The 21680-nt window shown below is 43.5% G+C and overlaps 1 protein-coding gene across 1 annotated transcript in view; it reads left to right on the top strand.

Moving 5' to 3' along the window:
* Positions 1–21680, top strand: part of LOC131687480 (WD repeat and FYVE domain-containing protein 3) — a 1208520-nt gene that overhangs the window by 896523 nt on the left and 290317 nt on the right. The gene's annotated exons all lie outside the window — the stretch shown is intronic.

Genomic DNA, 21680 nt, shown 5'->3' with positions numbered 1-21680 from the left:
TGAGACTAAGTTTGGGCAAATCGGTCCAGCCATCTCTGAGAAATATGAGTGACATTATTTGACACATACGCACATACATACACACACACATACACACACACATACACACACACATACACACACATACATACATACACACACACATACAGACTTTTTCCGATCTCGACGAACTGAGTCGAATGGGATATGACACTCGGCCCTCCAGGCCGGGATTAGGTTGACGTTTTTCAGAGTGATTGCATAACCTTTCTATATGAGAAAGGCAAAAACCTGTTTTAATCCACCTAGAGGTGCAATTGTGCCTTTCTCATTTCTACAAACTGTGATTTAATAGCTGGTTCGTACAATATATCATTATGGAAATGTCTTTCATTCTTATTGCACTTGGTAAGTATATATAAGAGCACCTTTTTGCATTCATCGCGGTATCGGTTTGAATCGGAGTTTTCTATATGATCGCACTCCACAACCCGTAACTCCGGAGCCGGAAGTCGGATGGAGATGGAATTTAATGTCAGTTGCCGGGGACGCAACACCTTTCATTTGAGACTAAGTTGATCAAATCAGTCTAGCCATTTTCGAGAAACCAATATAACCGTTATTCTGAATTGGGATGCTTCCGGATCCGTCGATGGTGGCCAGTGTGGTCAAAGAGACTTTGAATGATTGTTGGTGACCTAGATCTACAAATTCAACAGTTGTTTACATTTTGGAAAAAATTTCACCTTTTTACATTCATCGCAGAATCGTATCAGTACGTATCACCCTGTAATTCAGGAACCAGAACTCGGATCCACACATAATTCAACAGCAGCTGATGGACCTTTCATTAAAAATCAAGTTTGTCAAAATCGGTTCAGAAAATTCCAAATCAACAAATTTTGTTTTGTAACCATACTCTTCAACTCGTAATCCGGAACAAGATGTCGGTTGTAAATGAAATTCAATAGCAACCTATGGGAATATTATACCTTTCATTTGAATCTTAGTTTGTAAAAATCGGTTCAGCCATCTCCGAGAAACCGATGTGGACGTTTTGTTAACAAATCCGCACATACACACATACATACATACATACAAAAATACATACATACATACATACATACATACATACATACATACATACATACATACATACATACATACATACATACATACATACATACATACATACATACATACATACATACATACATACATACATACATACATACATACATACATACATACATACATACATACATACATACATACATACATACATACATACATACATACATACATACATACATACATACATACATACATACATACATACATACATACATACATACATACATACATACATACATACATACATGCATACATACATACATACTGGGGGCAGCAGGGACAGGAAGGGGTTCCGATTACCGCCGGAGTCCCGCAGGGCTCGATCCTAAGCCCGGTGCTATGGAACCTCATGTATGACGGGGTTCTGAGACTGAAGTTCCCTCCTGGGGTCAAGATCGTCGGCTTTGCCGACGACGTAACCTTGGAGGTCTACGGGGAGTCAATTCCTGAGGTAGAACTAACCGCAGAACACGCGATTAGCACGGTGGAGGAATGGATGAGCGCGAGAGGCCTGGAGCTCGCTCATCATAAGACGGAGGTAGTTATCGTCAACAACAAGTCGGCACAACATGCAGTTATCCATGTGGGAGAAGTCGCGATCACTTCACAGCGAAGTCTGAAGTCTCTCGGAGTCATTATAGACGACAAGCTGTCCTTCGGCAGCCATGTCGACTATACGTGCAAGAGAGCGTCGACTGCTGTTGCGGCACTATCGAGAATGATGTCCAACAGCTCAAAGGTGTGCGCCAGTAGACGTAGGTTACTGGCAGGCGTTGCCGTATCTATCCTCAGGTACGGCGGCCCGTCATGGTCAAGAGCACTGAGGGTAACCAGTTACCTACAGAAACTGGAGAGCACCTACCGCGTGATGTGCCTCAGAGTGATATCTGCCTACCGCACGGTATCACACGATGCATCCTGCGTGATAGCGAGCATGATGCCAGTCGGGCTGATCATTCGGGAAGATGAGGAGTGCTTTGAGCTACGTGGAAATAGGGGAGCCCGCGAGCGCACCAGGGTGACCTCGGTCGCCAGATGGCAGTGTGAGTGGGACAACTCCTCGAAAGGTACGTGGACCCACCGGCTGATACCTAGCATATCGAGCTGGGTGGGAAGACCCCATGGGGAAGTTCACTTCCACCTGACACAATTCCTGTCAGGCCATGGCTGTTTCCGTCAGTACCTCCACAGGTTCGGGCACGCGGAGGTCCCAGTCTGCCCGGACTGCCCAGGCGTAGATGAAACTGCCGAACACATACTGTTCGTATGTCATCGGTTCGACGTCGAAAGAAGAGCAATGCTTGACGTCTGTGGCTGGGACACAACCCCGGATACCCTTATTCAGCGGATGTGTCAAACGGTGGAGAAGTGGAACGCAGTCTCGGCTGCTACCATCCAGATTGCCAGTAGGCTACAGGTAATCTGGCGAACCGAACAACAGACGGCGGGCACGGCTAACTAGTGATTGGTTAGCTGGAGCAAAAAAGGCCAAGCGCAAAAAAGGGAGTGAATGGTCTGTTCATGCCGAGGCAGGTTTGGCGCAGCGAATGTCAACCGCGTAAGGGGTAAACCCAGCCACCCCGAAGCAAGACAGAAGAGTGAGTGTATAGGCGTATAAGTGGACTGCCTCATGCCAAGACGGGAGAGTCGTAGCGTAGTATGTTGGAACTAAGCTATCGATGCCTCATGGCGTGGCAGAGGAGTGAAAGGGTGAGCATCCAAGTCAGTCTCACACTGCATGTTAAGGGTGAGCATAAAAGTCAGCCTCACAGGTTGGTAGAGGCTAGCACAAAAGTCAGTCTAGCAAGGAGTGAAAAAGGTGAGCACAAAAGTCAGCCTCGAATGGTATGTCAGAAGTGGGGCCTAAGAAAAATGTCCCACATGGGATGCCAGGGGGAGTGACAAAGGTACAATAGAGTGGCACGATTGAGAGTGAATCAGGTGATAGGGTGAGCACCCAAGTCAGCCTCACATGGTATGGGCAGGGCGAGCACAAAAGTAAGCCTAGCAAGGAATGAGTAAGGTGAGCACACAAGTCAGCCTCGCATGGAACGTAAAAGGTGAGCACAAAAGTCAGCCTCATGTGGGAGTGTTTGAGAGTGAATCAAAGTGCGATTGAGAGAGCACCCAAGTAAGCCTCATACAGGATGTATGAACGCGTGAGAGAGAGTAAATGAGTACATTTAGTACAGCCATCCCCCCAGAAGTAATACCGAGAGGTAGTTCCTGGGAGGAATGATGGCGGAGCCCAATGGAGTTTAGTCGGTATTAATGGCTGGTCATTATTCGAGTCCGACACGCCCCCAGTGCACCCAGTGTGGTAGATTGGACCCTACCGTTAGCACGTGTACTGGGCTAGGACATAAAGGTCTTCTCCATTGTAAAAAAAAAAAAAAAGAGACAGGAAGGACAGGAGTCTAGGGGCCTAACGAACCCCCCCCCCCCACAGCCCTACTGCGAGTTGGGGAGTTTTGCTAGGATATGGTGGGGCTAAGATTGGGCTCTTCTAAACCTCTAAAAAAAGCCATAACTCCGAAAGCAGCTCCGACGAAGCGAGTCTGTGCCGCTTCTGCTAAGATCCTAAGATTCCAATAATCTAAGATCTGGGCAATAAAAGCACTCTAGCCCAACCGGAGTGCCAACCGGCACATAAGGATCGACGCCAGTAACATCTTGATTATGGTATACTGGCCATGGCGAACGGCAACGGACAGGACACGGATGACGAAAAGGATGGCGACTTAGGGCTGACAGGCGTGCTGTTCTACTCCCTGAGTAAGGAAGGATGACACCGACTTGAAATGGCGAGTGGGCTAACAGCATGGCCGCCTCCGTTCCAACAAAACCCTGGCAGGTCTCCGGGTACGTTCGAAACTCGCCATCATTTGGTTGGTGGTACTAGGTTCGGTTGAAGCATTCCCGATTTACGCCGATCTGGCTCTAAACACTACTCCCCATGAGGGATGGTGTCAACCCTTGCATGACCTCACTGCTGCTTTTCGGCAGCATAGATAATCATGGGATCGCGAGAGGCGACTATGTGCAGCGAGTGGAGATAGCGGCCCGGAGTTGGGACCCAATAAAATAAAATGGAGAAACAACAAGCAACCGATATAAATGGAGCAGGCACGGCAAATCCGTTTGCCAGAGGTGGGTTGGTGAGGTCACCACCACCAATAGTAGCTGAAGTCACCCAGCAAGAGCAGGAGGAGGGGAAGCCGAAGCAACAGCAACAGCAGCAACAAAAACAGCCGGAGCAGAGCGGAATGAGCTACACCCCACAAACGCAAAAGGTAGTGGTAGCGAGACACTTGGTGGAGGAGCTCCACAAGTTCGTGGACATGAGAAACAATGTCCACAAAGACATTAAGGAGATGGTCATCAAAATCCGGAAGGCGCTACTGTCTGCAGTGAAAGAATACGATACGGCAACGCAGAGGGCAGATTCAGCTGAGCGAGCATCCGCGTCGGCTAAGGCCACTATCCTCCTAGTCCCTCCGAAACAGGGTAAGGAGAGGCAGATTGGAGTGGAGAACACGCCAGTTCCCATAACTCCAAAGAGGACAAGATCCTCGCCAGGAGAAGAAAGACCAGGCGGGTCAAAGAGGCAGACGCTCGAGGATGCTGTTGCTGTCGAAGAAAAGGATGCCACCTTACAGGGTGAAAGCTGGAGCACCGTTGTAGGTCGGAAGGAGAAACGCGGGAAACAGCAAAAAAAGAAGGAGGAGCGAAAAGGGGAGCAGAAGAGGAAATCAGAACCCTCGGCTCGTCAGAAGGCGCCTAAGGGAGAAGCCGTGCTCGTCAAAGCAAATGACGAGACTACGTACGCAGCACTGCTCAAAAAGGTCAGAGAGGACCCGGAGCTGAAAGATTTGGGGGAAAACGTGTTAAGAGTCAGGCGTACCCAAAAAACCTGTTTTAATCCACCTAGCGGTGCAATTGTGCCTTTCTCATTTCTCTAGACTATGGCACGGAGGCTTTTTATGTTCAACATAATTGTGGAAATGTCCATTACATTCTTAGTACACTTTGCACTTATACACAATGGCATGCCAGCCACGAACTTGATGAGCTACGTGTCGACGGTGAAACACTTGAAACAAAAAATATCATACTCTATTAGCCTAATCAGCATTAGATCAATGTTATCTGCTTGCTAACTCATTTTGTCATGCGGGGATGGGTATGTGAGGAGGGCGAAAGTCCCATGAACGAACGACTCCCCAGCTTAAATTTGTATGCTTCGTAATATAGTGGTGGTTTAAAGATGATGGGGTTGAAAGGGAGGGATATGAGGTGGTGGTCTGAGGGGTGATTTAAGGAGATTTTTAAAGGAGGGGAGTGAACAGTAGAGGGGGGGTGTAACCCCTCTCCGTAAACCATCAACTACGCCCCTGTTAAAATCCAGAAACCTTAAGCGAGTCGAAAAAAAATTTGGCCGGGATTAGGTTGACGTTTTTCAGAGTGATTGCATAACCTTTCTATATGAGAAAGGCAAAAATGTGCAAAATCCAAAAAAGTGAATCTTCGTCAAATTTTTTTCGTGTTTGCATCAAATCTCGACGTTTTATGCACCTCGAATACATTTAGCATCAAAAATAAAAATTCTATTTTTAATTTTTCCTATAGTTTTTATGAGAAATTTCTGTGTGGCCGCACTCTGAAACCCGTAATTCCGGAACCAGAATTCCGATCGATCCAAAATTCAATAGCAGCCGATGGGAAGGTTGCACCTTTCATTTGAGACTAAGTTTGGGCAAATCGGTCCAGCCATCTCTGAGAAAAATAAGTGACATTATTTGACACATACGCACATACATACACACACATACACACACATACACACACATACACACACATACACACACATACACACACATACATACACACATACACACACATACAGACTTTTTCCGATCTCGACGAACTGAGTCGAATGGGATATGACACTCGGCCCTCCGGGCCGGGATTAGGTTGACGTTTTTCAGAGTGATTGCATAACCTTTCTATATGAGAAAGGCAAAAATGTGCCAAAATCCAAAAAAGTGAATCTTCGTCAAATTTTTTTCGTGTTTGCATCAAATCTCGACGTTTTATGCACCTTGAATACATTTAGCATCAAAAATAAAAATTCTATTTTTAATTTTTCCTATAGTTTTTATGAGAAATTTCTGTGTGGCCGCACTCTGAAACCCGTAATTCCGGAACCAGAATTCCGATCGATCCAAAATTCAACAGCAGCCGATGGGAAGGTTGCACCTTTCATTTGAGACTAAGCTTGGGCAAATCGATCCAGCCATCTCTGAGAAAAATGAGTGACATTATTTGACACATACGCACATACATACACACACATACACACACATAACACACATACATACACACATACAGACTTTTTCCGATCTCGACGAACTGAGTCGAATGGGATATGACACTCGGCCCTCCGGGCCGAGATTAGGTTGACGTTTTTCAGAGTGATTGCATAACCTTTCTATATGAGAAAGGCAAAAATGTGCAAAATCCAAAAAAGTGAATCTTCGTCAAATTTTTTCGTGTTTGCATCAAATCTCGACGTTTTATTCACCTTGAATACATTTAGCATCAAAAATAAAAATTCTATTTTTAATTTTTCCTATAGTTTTTATGAGAAATTTCTGTGTGGCCGCACTCTGAAACCCGTAATTCCGGAACCAGAATTCCGATCGATCCAAAATTCAATAGCAGCCGATGGGAAGGTTGCACCTTTCATTTGAGACTAAGTTTGGGCAAATCGGTCCAGCCATCTCTGAGAAAAATGAGTGACATTATTTGACACATACGCACATACATACACACACACATACACACACATACACACACATACATACATACACACACACATACAGACTTTTTCCGATCTCGACGAACTGAGTCGAATGGGATATGACACTCGGCCCTCCGGGCCAGGATTAGGTTGACGTTTTTCAGAGTGATTGCATAACCTTTCTATATGAGAAAGGCAAAAATGTGCAAAATCCAAAAAAGTGAATCTTCGTCAAATTTTTTTCGTGTTTGCATCAAATCTCGACGTTTTATGCACCTTGAATACATTTAGCATCAAAAATAAAAATTCTATTTTTAATTTTTCCTATAGTTTTTATGGGAAATTTCTGTGCGGCCGCACTCTTAAACCCGTAATTCCGGAACCAGAATTTCGATCGATCCAAAATTCAATAGCAGCCGATGGGAAGGTTGCACCTTTCATTTGAGACTAAGTTTGGGCAAATCGGTCCAGCCATCTCTGAGAAAAATGAGTGACATTATTTGACACATACGCACATACATACACACACACACACACACACACACACATACACACACACACATACACACACATACATACACACATACACACACATACAGACTTCTTCCGATCTCGACGAACTGAGTCGAATGGGATATGACACTCGGCCCTCCGGGCCGGGATTAGGTTGACGTTTTTCAGAGTGATTGCATAACCTTTCTATATGAGAAAGGCAAAAATGCGCCAAAATCCAAAAAAGTGAATAGTCGTCAAATTTTTTTTCGAGTTTGCATCAAAGCTCGACGTTTCATGCACCTTGAAGACGTTTAGCATCAAAAATAAAAATTCTATTTTTAATTTTTCCTATAGATTAGATGAGAAATTTCTGTGTGGCCGCACTCTTAAACCCGTAATTCCGGAACCAGAATTCCGATCGATCCAAAATCCAATAGCAGCCGATGGGAAGGTTGCACCTTTCATTTGAGACTAAGTTTGGGCAAATCGGTCCAGCCATCTCTGAGAAAAATTAGTGACATTATTTGACACATACGCACATACATACACACACACATACACACACATACACACACACATACACACACACATACACACACACATACACACACACACATACAGACTTTTTCCGATCTCGACGAACTGAGTCGAATGGGATATGACACTCGGCCCTCCGGGCCGGGATTAGGTTGCCATTTTTCAGAGTGATTGCATAACCTTTCTATATGAGAAAGGCAAAAATGAGATGCTCCTCGAGCTTAAGAAGAATACTACGACTAGTAGCTCTGCCCTGCAGGAGACTATAACTAAATCAATGGGTGGAAAGGCAGAAGTTGAAGCCTTAAGCCCGGAGATGGTAATCGTGTGGAAAGACCTCGACGAAATAACGACGGAAGACGAGCTGAGAGGTGCTATGAAGCAGCAGTGCAAACTGGGCGAGGTGCACATGACGATCCGGTTAAGGAAGGGATACGGAGGAACGCAGATAGCGATGATATGTTTACCGGTAACCGCTGCAGACAAGGCACTGGAGGTAGGTAAGGTTACAGTTGGATGGTCGAGATGCCTACTGAGAGCCGCCCCACGAGTAAACAAACAAGCAGAGAAATGCTTCAAATGTTTAGGCTTTGGACATTTAGCAGGGGCTTGCAAAGGCCCGGACAGATCCGGGATGTGCTGGAAATGCGTAGAGACGGGCCATCTTGCGAGAGACTGCACGCAGAGGCCGAAGTGCTTGCTTTGCACCCCAGCGGCTTTAAATGCCCAGCGTACAAGAAGGCGACTGCAGGACAACGGTGATGGAGATGACCCAGATAAACCTGAATCACTGTGATACCGCACAGCAACTGTTGTGGCAGTCTACGACAGAAACTATGTACGATGTCGCTTTGATCGCAGAGCCTTATCAAGTCCCCCCTAATAACGGTAACTGGGTGGTGGATATATCAGGAACCGCAGCGATACAAGTAATGGGAAGATTCCCTATCCAAGAAGTGGTAGAACGTTCCTATGAGGGTTTCGTGATAGCCAAAATCAACGGCATCTTCGTATGTAGCTGTTACGCTCCCCCAAGGTGGACAGTAGAGCAGTTCAGCCTAATGCTGGAGCAGTTAACCGAGCAGTTGATCGATCGGAAGCCGGTAGTCATTGGTGGTGACTTCAACGCCTGGGCTGTGGAATGGGGCAGTAGAGTAACCAACACAAGAGGGTGTATCCTGCAGGAAGCTATAGCGAAGTTAGACGTACGATTGTGCAATGAAGGTTCTGTTAGTACATTTCGGAGAGACGGGAGGGAGTCCATCATAGACGTCACATTCTGTAGTCCCTCATTGACGGCGAACATGGATTGGAGAGTATGCGAAACGTATACGCATAGTGACCACCAGGAGATTCGCTACCGTATCGGCCAACGGAACCCCGCGGCAGTACAGAGAAGGGTGACCGGCGAACGAAAGTGGAAGACGAAAGCCTTCAACAAAGACCTCTTTGTTGAGGCACTTCGGCCGAACGGCGGGACCGAGAACGTGGATGCGGCTGACCTAACAAGAAGGATTGTGGCAGCTTGTGACGCCACAATGCCGCGAAAACTGGAACCACGCAACAAACGGCGTCCAGCTTACTGGTGGAACGAGACGCTTAGTACGTTACGAGCTGCTTGTCTCAGAGCCAGAAGACGGGCCCAAAGAGCAAGGTCGGAACCAGATAGAGAAGAGCATAAGGCATCGTTTCGGGAAGCTAGGGCCGCTCTAAAACGGGAGATCAGACTTAGCAAGTCACAGTGCCACAAGGAGCTATGCCGAGAAGTAGACGCCAATCCCTGTGGTGACGCATACCGAGTCGTGATGGCGAAAATGAAGGGTCCGACGACGCCAGCCGAAATGTGTCCGAGCAAGCTGAAGATAATCGTCGAGGGTCTTTTCCCGAAGCACGATCCAACTATATGGCCACCGTCACCGCACGGCGAGGAAGAAGGAACAAACACGGATCGGCAAGTGACTAACGACGAGCTAGTAGAAGCATCGAAGCGCCTAAAACCAAAGAAAGCCCCTGGTCCGGATGGAATACCAAACGTGGTACTGAAAGCTGCGATCCTGGCATATCCGGCCATGTTCAGGATAGTGATGCAGAAGTGCCTAAATGAAGGCAACTTCCCCGAAATGTGGAAGGTCCAGAAGCTGGTGTTGCTGCCGAAGCCAGGGAAGCCACCTGGCGACCCGACCTCGTACAGACCCATATGCCTGCTGGATACACTCGGAAAACTCCTGGAAAGGATCATTCTTAACAGGTTGACGAAATTCACGGAAGGTGAGCGCGAACTGTCCAAGATGCAGTTTGGTTTCCGCAAAGGAGCATCGACAGTGGATGCAATTCAGATAGTGCTTGAGAGTGCCGAGAAGTCATCTAAACAGAAGCGAAGAGGAGATCGATACTGCGCTGTGGTCACGATAGATGTGAAGAACGCGTTCAACAGTGCCAGCTGGAAAGCCATCGCTGCAGCGCTGCATAGAATGAGGGTTCCCGTCTATCTGTGCCAGATCCTGAAGAGCTACTTTCAGAGCAGAGTGCTACTGTACGAGACGTGCGAAGGACAGAAGTCATTGCGTGTCACAGCGGGCGTTCCTCAGGGCTCCATTCTCGGTCCAACCCTTTGGAACGGGATGTACGATGGGGTCTTAACGCTGCAGCTGCCCAGGAAAGTGAAAATCGTAGGTTTCGCGGACGACGTGTCACTAACGGTGATGGGTGAGACACTTGAAGAAGTGGAGGTGTCGGTGACGGAGACAATAGACGCGATCGAGAGCTGGATGAACGGGGTCAAGCTGCAAATAGCTCACCACAAGACGGAGGTGTTGTTGGTCAGTAACTGCAGATCGGTCCAACGGATGCAGATCGACGTCGGAGGGCACGTGATTGCATCGAAACGTGCATTGAAGCAATTGGGAGTTATAATCGACGACCGGTTGAGCTTCAACAACCACGTTGATTACGCCTGTGAAAAGTCGGCGAAGGCAACGAACGCAATAGCGAGAATCATGCCAAACGTCGGCGGTCCGAGAAGCAGCACGAGACGTCTGCTATCTACTGTTTCGTCATCGATACTCCGATATGGGGTTCCTGCCTAGAGTGCTGCGCTGAAAACCAAGCGGAACCGTGAAAAGCTAAACAGGACATTCCGACTGATGGCCGTACGAGTCGCGAGTGCCTACAGAACAATATCGTCGGAGGCAGTATGCGTTATCGCCGGGATGGTCCCCATCTGCATTACCCTAGCGGAGGACGTGGAATGCTATCAGCGGAGAAATGCACGTAACGCTAGGAGACAGGTTCGAGCGGACTCGTTGGCTAAATGGCAACAGGAGTGGGACAACGCGGAGAAAGGAAGGTGGACCCACCGACTCATCCCAAATGTATCGGCCTGGGTACATAGGAAGCATGGAGAGGTGAACTTCCATTTGACTCAGTTTTTGTCCGGGCACGGATGCTTCCGGAAGTACTTGCATCGGTTTGGACATGCTTCGTCACCCCTTTGCCCGGGTTGTGCGACCGTGCAGGAGACACCGGAACACGTGGTCTTCGAATGCCCTAGATTCGAAGAAGTTCGTAGGGGTATACGTGGTATGACAGTGGACAATATCGTCGAAGAGATGTGCCGTGACGAACATACCTGGGACGCTGTCAACAGAGTGGTCTCGAGCATACTCTCCGAGTTGCAGAGGAAGTGGCGTAGAGACCAACAAGAAACCGCAAATCGGGTTTCGAGAGAAATTCCGCCGCCGGGGAACTCTCCAACTGTGTAGACTAGGTCCACCGCCGGGGACCAGTTGAGTAGTGCGTGATGTAGCACCGAGTTGGGTCGTCGGGGCGCCTGGAAACCGGACGTCAAGCTTCACCGGAATCGCTGAACTGACCTCGACATCCTTCCGGGCAGCTCGTGAGTAGGCTATATCCACCGCCGGGAATTGGACCGAGTAGACCGCGTCGCAGAGCTAACAGTGGGTCGTTGGGGCGCCGGTGAACCGGAAGTTACGCTCCAACCGGAATCGCCGGATAGACCTCAGCACCTACTGTATGGCCCGTTGAGTAGGCTAGATCCACCGCCGGGGACTAGATCGAGTAGATCGGGCGAAACGGAACGAGAGGAAGCCAAAGGGCTCATGAAATTGTGGTGCTAAAACAAAAGAAGAATCGGTACCGGGGGAGCCTCCTTCGCCGGGGAACTCTCCGTCGGCGTAAGCTAGATCCACCGCCGGGGACTAGACTGAGTAGACCGCGACGAAATACCACCAGTCGCAGGTCGTCGGGGCATCAGCGAACCGGACGCTCTGCTCCACCGGAATCGCCGAACAGACCTCGACATCTGGTTGGTTGGCTCGGTTTCGGGAGAACTTCTCTCGCCGGGGAATTCTCCGTCGGGGTAGGCTAGGTCCATCGTCGGGGACTAGACCGAGTAGTTCGCGAACAAGTCTGGTGCTCAAAGAGTAAACGGCGTTGAATGGTGCGAGAAGGGAGTTGCGGTGCTAACCGGCACAAGCGAGCCGAAGGGCTCGGTGAATTAGACAGTCAGAAGTTTGCCGCTCAGACTGTACTCGTAGGGGAGGTGTACTAAGCCTCGACTCACAGCCAGCTTTCCGACTGCCATGCAGAGCTTGCCAGTCTGTGTGGATGGTAGAGAATTGGTGGTGTGTAGAGGAGTGGGGCTGTCACCCTACGGAAGAAACGAACTAGTAAGTAGTTAAATTAGAGTGTGTGCTATGCACATAAAAACCCCTCCCCGAAGTAATGCCGTAAGGTAGTGCCGGGGAGGAATCAGGTTCTGGGCAAGAACAGTGGTTTTTAGCGGGTCGGGTGATGGCAGCCCAAACCCGTTCCCTGACAATGGGGTTTTTGTACATTTTTCCTCACTCAGGGTTTTTCTGAAAAATTTTTTACTGCTCTCTAAAAAAAAAAAAAAAAAAAAAAACATACATACATACATACATACATACATACATACATACATACATACATACATACATACATACATACATACATATACACATACATACACACAGATATTTTGCGATCTCGGCGAACTGAGTCGAATGTTACATGAGACTCAGCCCTCCGGGCCTCGGTTAGAAAGTCGGTTTTTGGAGCAATTGCATAACCTTTCTATATGAGAAAGGCAAAAGAATAATATTTAATTAGCTTAATCACCATAAGTTCAATGTTATCTTCATGTGATTATATTTTGAAATGTTGGTGGAAAGGGTTTGAAAGTGGAGGGAATGGGGGGTTAGCAGAGTGGGAGTGGAGGATGCGTCAGAAACCCTTCATCTTATTTCGGTATACGGGGTGGATGACGGAAATGCGGGCATGAGGTGGTCCAAGGGGAGGGGAGTGATGAAGGAGGGAGGTGTAAGGGCAAGGCGGGGGGGGGGGGGAGGCGGTGACGCAATACTCAACTGCATATTTTGCCTAGACTTGGTTTGAGAAAATCGGTTCAGTCATCACCGAAAACCGATGTGACTTTAATTGTGGAATATGCCCGGAATTCCGGACATTCGGAATCGTCGATAATGGACAATATATTCAAAGAATGTTTGATTGGCAATCAGTGATCCAGATCTGCGATTAGAAGTAATTTGGTGACCATTTCAATAGTTTTTAGCCTCTGTTGTATTACGATTGTACCGATTTATATGGGAAATTTCAGTGTATCCTTACTAACACCCCTCTAACTCCGGAAGCAAGAGTCAGAACCGAATGAAATTCAGTTAATTGAATTACTGTATCTTTCATTTGAAATCAAGTTTGTAAAAATCGGTAGAGAATTCGTTGTGGAATGGGTGTGATATTAGCTTAGGAACTTGGCGGGTTCCCCGGGGGCGTCATGAACCGTCATAGGTGACCAATGTGGTCAAAGCTGCTTTGGCTGATCATTAGTGATCCAGACCCGCAAACTAGAGTAATGTTACATCAATTTTAATATGTTTTACCTCATTTGAACATCATGGTGGTACCAGTTTATATGGGAATTTGCTGTGTGACCGCACTCTTCAACCCGTAACTCCGGAACCGAAAGTCGGATCAACTAAAAATTCAATAGCAGCTTATGGGAGCGTTATACCTTTCAGATGAAACTAAGTTTGCGATAATCGGTTCAGCCATCTCTGAGAAAATTGTGTGAGTTTAAATGACACACACATACACACACATACATACACACACAGACATTTGCCGATCTCGACGAACTGAATGGAATGGTGTATGACACTAGACCCTCCGGGCCTCGGTTAAACAGTCGATATTTACAGTGATTGCATAGCCTTTCTTTCAGGCATTGCATTTATCGCTCATACGAGTAAATGCGCCCGGATAGTTTGCTACTGCGACAATAAAAACTCACATTTTCACACGAAAACTTATTGGCACTCACACAACTTCTCCGGATAAATACAACGTGTTCTTTCTCCGTATAAATAAAACAGCCGGAGAATGAGTGAATGAGTTTTTCACGGTATCTTTTCTTCGCTCGCTGCTTTCCTGCCGTTATTCCAAAACATGAAAAAACAAGTCTATCATTTTTCTTTGCCGCTTTTCTTTGTAATTAAGTGTATTTTTTAAGTTTTTATTGATTTCCACGAAATTAAAATTTTATCACCTTCTCCGGTGAGAAGGAAAAAGTCAAATAAATTTTATCCGGAAATTCATTCTCATGTTATTTGTAGAGACGGAGAATTTTGCGACTCATCTCGGAAAAGTTGGACATCGGATAAGCTTCTTTTCGCGTGAGTGAGAGAGAATTACAATGCCTGCTTTCTTTATATGAGAAAGGCAAAAAAAGTATAGGGCATTTTAATTCGCTCTAGTGCCACCTAGTGAGAGAATTCTGAATTATTCACGTGTTTACCGGAAAGCCCTTGGCATACTTGTCCAGTTTGCCGAAAATACCACTCTTTCAAATAGCCAGCATTTTGAGTTATTAGAAGTTGTAAAACCATGTAATCAAGTGTTTCTACCTCATGTAATTCGTGCGGTTAAAAGCAAGGGTTTTCTTGCACTTTCGACAGAGCCACCCCAACTGCAGTACATGACACCCTCAACTTTGCGCGCTTATAACTTTGTCTGCTGTCATCAGATTAACCTCCGGTTTTCACGAGTCGATTCATTGTTACATGAAGATTCTTATTTTTTCACACGAAAGACTTTCATCGATAACGGCGCCACCTAGAGCTGAACATGTGAAACTGATGCATTTCTCCATACATTTGGTCTCGTTTTTCCATACAAACTTTGAGCAGTTTGCGGAACCCCTTGCAGTGGACCAATTGAGCTGAAATTTTCAGGAAAGCTTGTTGGGGACCCAAACTATCATTTTGGGGGGTAAGGTTTGAAATTCCAAACTTTGCACTTTTTTCATACAACCTTGAGCCACTCTAGTGTGCCATCCACGCCAAGCGCGTTACCATCATGCCGAAAGACATCCAACTGGCTCACATAGGAGTATTTGATTGAAAAACCTGGCCAAAAGTATTTGTTTTGCAACAAAAATATTAATATTTAACTAATATTATATATGAAATCAATGATTTAGCAATAATTTTTAGATTTGTGTGTGTGTGTATATATGTTACTATGTTTTAATTGCCACAAGGTTGTACTGTATCGATTTTGTTGGCTATTTTCGGCAAATTTTCCTTTCGATCATGTCCATATGAGTCTGCCTAGTCCCGGTTTTCCGTTCTAAGTTTATAACTGATTCACTCTAGAATACCTATTCGTCTTTCAATTTCTATATATATACATATATATATATATATATATATATATATATATATATATATATATATATATATATATATATATATATATATATATATATATATATATATATATATATATATATATATATATATATATATATATATATATATATATATATATATATATATATATATATATATATATATATATATATATATATATATATATATATATATGTATGTATGTATGTATGTGTGTGTATGTGCGGATTTGTAAACAAAATGTCCACATCGGTTTCTCGGAGATGGCTGAACCGATTTTTACAAACTAAGATTCAAATGAAAGGTATAATATTCCCATAGGTTGCTATTGAATTTCATTTACAACCGACATCTTGTTCCGGATTACGAGTTGAAGAGTATGGTTACAAAACAAAATTTGTTGATTTGGAATTTTCTGAACCGATTTTGACAAACTTGATTTTTAATGAAAGGTCCATCAGCTGCTGTTGAATTTTGTGTGGATCCGAGTTCAGGTTCCTGAATTACAGGGTGATACGTACGATCACGCAGCAAATCCCGATTCTAACGAATTCTGCGATGAATGTAAAAAGGTGAAATTTTTTCCAAAATGTAAACACAACTGTTGAATTTGTAGATCTGGGTCACCAACAATCATTCAAAGTCTCTTTGACCACACTGGCCACCATCGACGGATCCGGAAGCATCCAAATTCAGAATAACGGTTATATTGGTTTCTCGAAAATGGCTAGACTGATATGATCAACTTAGTCTCAAATGAAAGGTGTTGCGTCCCCGGCAACTGATATTAAATTCCATCTCCATCCGACTTCCGGCTCCGGAGTTACGGGTTGTGGAGTGCGATCACATAGAAAACTCCGATTCAAACCGATACCGCGATGAATGCAAAAAGGTGCTCTTATATATACTTACCAAGTGTAATAAGAATGAAAGACATTTCCATAATGTTATATTGTGAGAACCAGCTTTTAAATCACAGTTTGTAGAAATGAGAAAGGCACAATTGCACCTCTAGGTGGATTAAAACAGGTTTTTTTAATAGTGCTATAGCTCGTGATCAGGAACACTTGGCTGACCGTAGTCTTCTGCAAAGTAAATCATAAGGTCAAGGGCTTTTCGACTGAGAACAGTTTAATTCAAAATTCTTCCTCTGGGCGGAGTTGGAGTGCCTGGAAAATTCTAACACTTTTTCATTTTATATTAGGCCATATCTCGTGATGGGAATCATTTAATGGGGCGGATTCTTCGGCGCAGTAGAACAATTTCTAATGGTGAACATTATTCTCGTACTAATCGACATTATTCTATCTCAAGTGAAATGATCCAGTGGAGATGTAGAGTGGTTTTTTTTTCTCAACATTTCAAAATTGTCACCAGAGTTACACATCTATTTTACATTTATTAATTTTATTGTGCTACAAAACCTTCCTTTATTTTAGTACGTGTAGTCTCCGAAAAAAATCTGTCTATGCTGCTGTACTACTTGCAGAAGAAATTGCAGTTGATCTTCATTTTTCGTCAATTTTCCACAATACTCCTGGATCAATTAACACCTCGTTCCGCGCAATCGTTCACTACTAGTAATGCTTTGATTTTTTTCCTGCCTTCTAAAAAATCTGCTAATTGATTCCATTTTTTCGGATCTTCCTGAAGGAAATTCGCGGATATTCCGGTAATTTCAAAAAAAATTCATTGAGTTTTGAGAAACGCAGCTTGAGAACTCGTATTACTTCAACTCGTCTATATAAGAAATTTCCAATTTTATCTTACGTGTGTCCTCATTTTTACGTATTTTAAGTTAGATATCATTTTATACTTCTCTTCGATAGATTTCTGGATCGAAAAGTGCAACTGTTACTAGTTCTTCGCTTAAATACCACAAGTGTTTCGCTAACCGCGAGGCAGCCGTTTTGTATATATTGATTGTATGATCCGAATAAACATCTTTTAAACTAAGTAACTTCTTAGCCAAATTAATATAATTTCGAGCCGCTGATAGGGAGTAAGAGCGTCAAACCACGAAAAAATATGAATATGCAAACATATAAGTAGGATACATTCTCTCTCCTAATGGTTTATTTTAAATGGATCTCTAAATATCACAATTAAATTCAATGTGTATATTTTATGTTGAAACTCATATATCGGAGAACTCGGTATAATACTGTTTTTAATTGGATTGCATTGTACGTTGATGTTTCGGCCCAAACAGTCGTTCCTGAAGGTAAGGGCCGCTGATACACTTGCTATGTATGGCTATTTTCTGTCTAATATTTATTTCTTGTGCAAATGTATATTTTTGAGCATATTTTTATGAAAATTTCAGTGAAGGTATCATGTCTCTACTTTGAAAGTTTACCGAGCAATAAGGAATTAAAAGAAAAATGGTACATTGTGGTTGGAATGTTGAAAAACGTTGAATAAATTTTTATCTTTCGTTATAGAGTTATGGTATCTTCGGAAGTGTTGCTGTACGGCACTTAGCGCTTTTTTTGGTTGAATAACACTAGTTCGAAATTTAGTCACTAGGGCGGCGCTGTTACACACTTTTTAATAAAGCTAGATAGAAATGTAGTGTCTTCGAAAAAGTTGTAGATCCTATAATTTTAAACATATCTTCTGAAGATGCAAACTTTGTAGGTCCTGTATGTTTCGAGATAGAGAAGGTTTTAGTTAGAATATTTACTTACAGATTATGTTTTCAAAAATGCGCCATATTTCGAAACCTGTATGACCTACAAGGTTGTATCTTTAGAAGATATATTTATAATTACCTGACTTTGCCTAAGACACCATCTTTCTACCTCGTTCCATTTAAAAGTTGAAAACAGCGCCGCCCTAGCGGCTGAATTCCGAACTAATATGAAATGATCAAATAAAGCGCTAGATGTCACACAACAACTTTGCCAAAGACACCATACCTAACTCTAAAACAAAAATTAAGGAAAGGACGTGTGAATTGTGGGTTGGCCCTTTTTGGACACTAGGTATCCCCGAACTACTAATCAAATAATGTATTTTTACAATGAAGACAATGTTAATTTGGAAATGTGGAAGTTTTTTCCATTTCCTTTAAAAATGCAAAATGTAGGGTAGCTCCTTTTGGCCGCCAGCCATTCAGTTGTTCTTTCTTGTTATACTACTCTGGTTGCTTTTGAAAATCGTAATATTGTGATTGCAACTTTCGTTTTTCCCGCTGTTAAAGTAAGCAGGGGCGGGTCTAGAAAGGGGCCGTACACAAATGACGTAGCTTTTTTCGACGATTTTCGCCCTCCCTCCCCCCTCGTAGCATTTGGTCACAAAATTCAAACCTCCCTCTTGTAAATAACGTAGCAATTCCCTACCCCCCCCCCCACCTGCTCAACACGGCATGCGGATGAAAAAAAAATACATATGTTTTTCAATTCTTTTAAATACATATCCTTACAACATGTTTGACGACTTTTATCAAAATTTTAATTGTAACAGAAAATTGCGTACAAAATAACCTCATTTCATGACAACTATACCTAGTGTTGATAGTTTTGTTTTGAATTGGATGTCATGAAGAGAAGTTCTCACACTTAACAATATTGCAGCTGCTAATGATTCTAAGAAGCACACGTTCATCTAAATTACTAAATTTTGTTTGGTTGAATCCGAAGAGAAAATTTAATTCAGCTACCAAACTAAGTCTACTAGTGCAACATAAGCTTTCTAATATGCCCGATAAATCCGCATCTTTTCTTTTTCTTTGCAAGAATGCAATTCCGCGAATCGTAAAATTTGCAACATTAGAAACCGTGTGTGTTAATTTGTGTGAATTTTAATTTATTTCTCTTGGGAATGCACAGTATTTAAAACGTCGTTTTCGTGCTCAATATTAATAGCGTCTAAACCGGCAACTTTAGAAGTACAGTTTGTTCGGATAAGTTGTTGTTCTTATGATTGCGCATCCACAGAAGTATACCGTTCAGTGATTAATTCACCTAGTTGTAGCAAATGTTACTACAAAAGAAATTGCTGAAGACTCCATATAACTACCTTTAATAGTTTACAAGTTATGGAACATACTATATAGAAACCCCTTAAAATTAGTTTTTTCATGATAACTTTTTTAGAAATTCTCCTATCTTCTTGGAATCTTCCACAAAGTTTGCGGTATCGAAACACATATATTTGCTGAACATAGTTACTTCCACCTTAAATAACTCGATAAGCAGCAAAAAGTAGAAAACAACATCATAACATACTGAAAGTACTAGCTTTTAAATTTTATGTAGTCTCCCGACTGTTAGTCTACGCGATTCTCCTCGAGTGTTATGTTCAATACAATATGTCATCGCAGTGGTATAAAATGAAATATTCAAGCGCACGGCGACAAACAGCTTCAAAATTATTACTTCATCTGAAAGTACCACATCTTAAAAATATTTTCTCAAATTTTTATAGAGATAAGAGAAATAGATTGAAAGTTACAGCGCTTCGAAGCGCGTCGAATGTCCATGTTGATTAGTACGAGAATTATATTCACCATTAGAAATTGTAGTACTGCGCCGAAGAATCCGCCCCATTAAATGATTCCAATCACGAGATATGGCCTAATATAAAATGAAAGAGTGTTAGAATTTTCCAGGCACTCCAACTCCGCCCAGAGGAAGAATTTTGAATTAAACTGTTCTCAGTCGAAAAGCCCTTGACCGTATGATTTACTTTGCCAAAGACTACGGTCAGCCAAGTGTTCCTGATCACGAGCTATAGCATTATTTAAAAAAAAAGTATAGGGAATTTTAATTCGCTCTAGCGCCACCTAGTGAGAGAATTCTGAAATATTCAGGTGTTTACCGGAAAGCCCTTGGCTTACTTGTCCAGTTTGCCGAAGATACCACTCTTCCAAATAGCCAGCATTTTGAGTTATTAGAAGTTTTAAAACCATGTAATCGAGTGTTTCTACCTCATGTAATTCGTGCGTTCAAAAGCAAGGGTTTTTTTGCACTTACGACAGAGCCACCCCAACTGCAGTACATGAAACCCTCAACTTTGCGCGCTTATAACTTTGTCTGCTGTCATCAGTATAACCTCCGGTTTTCACGAGTCGATTCATTGTTACATGAACGGCGTCACCTAGAGCTGAAAATGTGAAACTGATGCATTACTCCATACATTTGGTCTCGTTTTTCCATACAAACTTTGAGCAGTTTGCGGAACCCCTTGCAGTGGACCAATTGAGCTGAAATTTTCAGGAAAGCTTGTTGGGGACCCAAACTATCATTTTGGGGGGTAGGGTTTTGATTTCGAGATTTATGCCATTTTGGGCCAGTCTAATGGCACACAGATTCGTATCCTCGAACAAATCGACCAGATAGGCCTCGCTGGATTCTTGGAGGGCCATTACGGCTGAGCTCTGGAAGCGTAGATCGGTTTAAAAATCCTGCGTAATTTCACGGACCAGACGCTGGAAGAGCAACTTGCGGATTAGTAGCTCCGTCGACTTATTAGCGTCACCCTTGGCAGGGGCACTTTTATGGGCGGTTATTTTGTAAAAGCAGTAGCTGTGATTTGATTGGTGGTCCAAAACACCTTCTGGATCAGCGACACACCGAACACTGATGTGCTTTCAGCTCTGTGGCTTACACACGTTTGGCTTTGAGAAAAGCTGTGACACACATATTTATTGGTTCTAGCATAAATGATGATTGCATTAAATGTAGTTTTTGAACTAATTAAACATGTTTTACTTATCAAACAAGGTATCGGTAGCAAGTGTTGAACGTTTTCCTTTCGATTTATGAAATAAGATAAGAAATTTAGTAAGAGGAAAGTTATTTAGGTTCAAAGAGTACGTAATGCTTCCGTTTTGAAAATATTGAAATGACACCCAGTATAGTAAAGAAAGACACAAGTCCTACATCACAAAGAAACGAAAAAAGAGTTTTATCCATATTCCTGGGACATCACTTGGGACAAGCCAGTTTCTTTAAGTGTTGACATGTGTCGTATGA

Source organism: Topomyia yanbarensis, chromosome 3 (genome assembly GCF_030247195.1).
Source record: "Topomyia yanbarensis strain Yona2022 chromosome 3, ASM3024719v1, whole genome shotgun sequence".
In the NCBI taxonomy this organism is placed as follows: Eukaryota; Metazoa; Arthropoda; class Insecta; order Diptera; family Culicidae; genus Topomyia; species Topomyia yanbarensis.
Note: the sequence above shows the minus strand (reverse complement) of the source record. Positions and strands in the feature narration are given on the sequence as shown.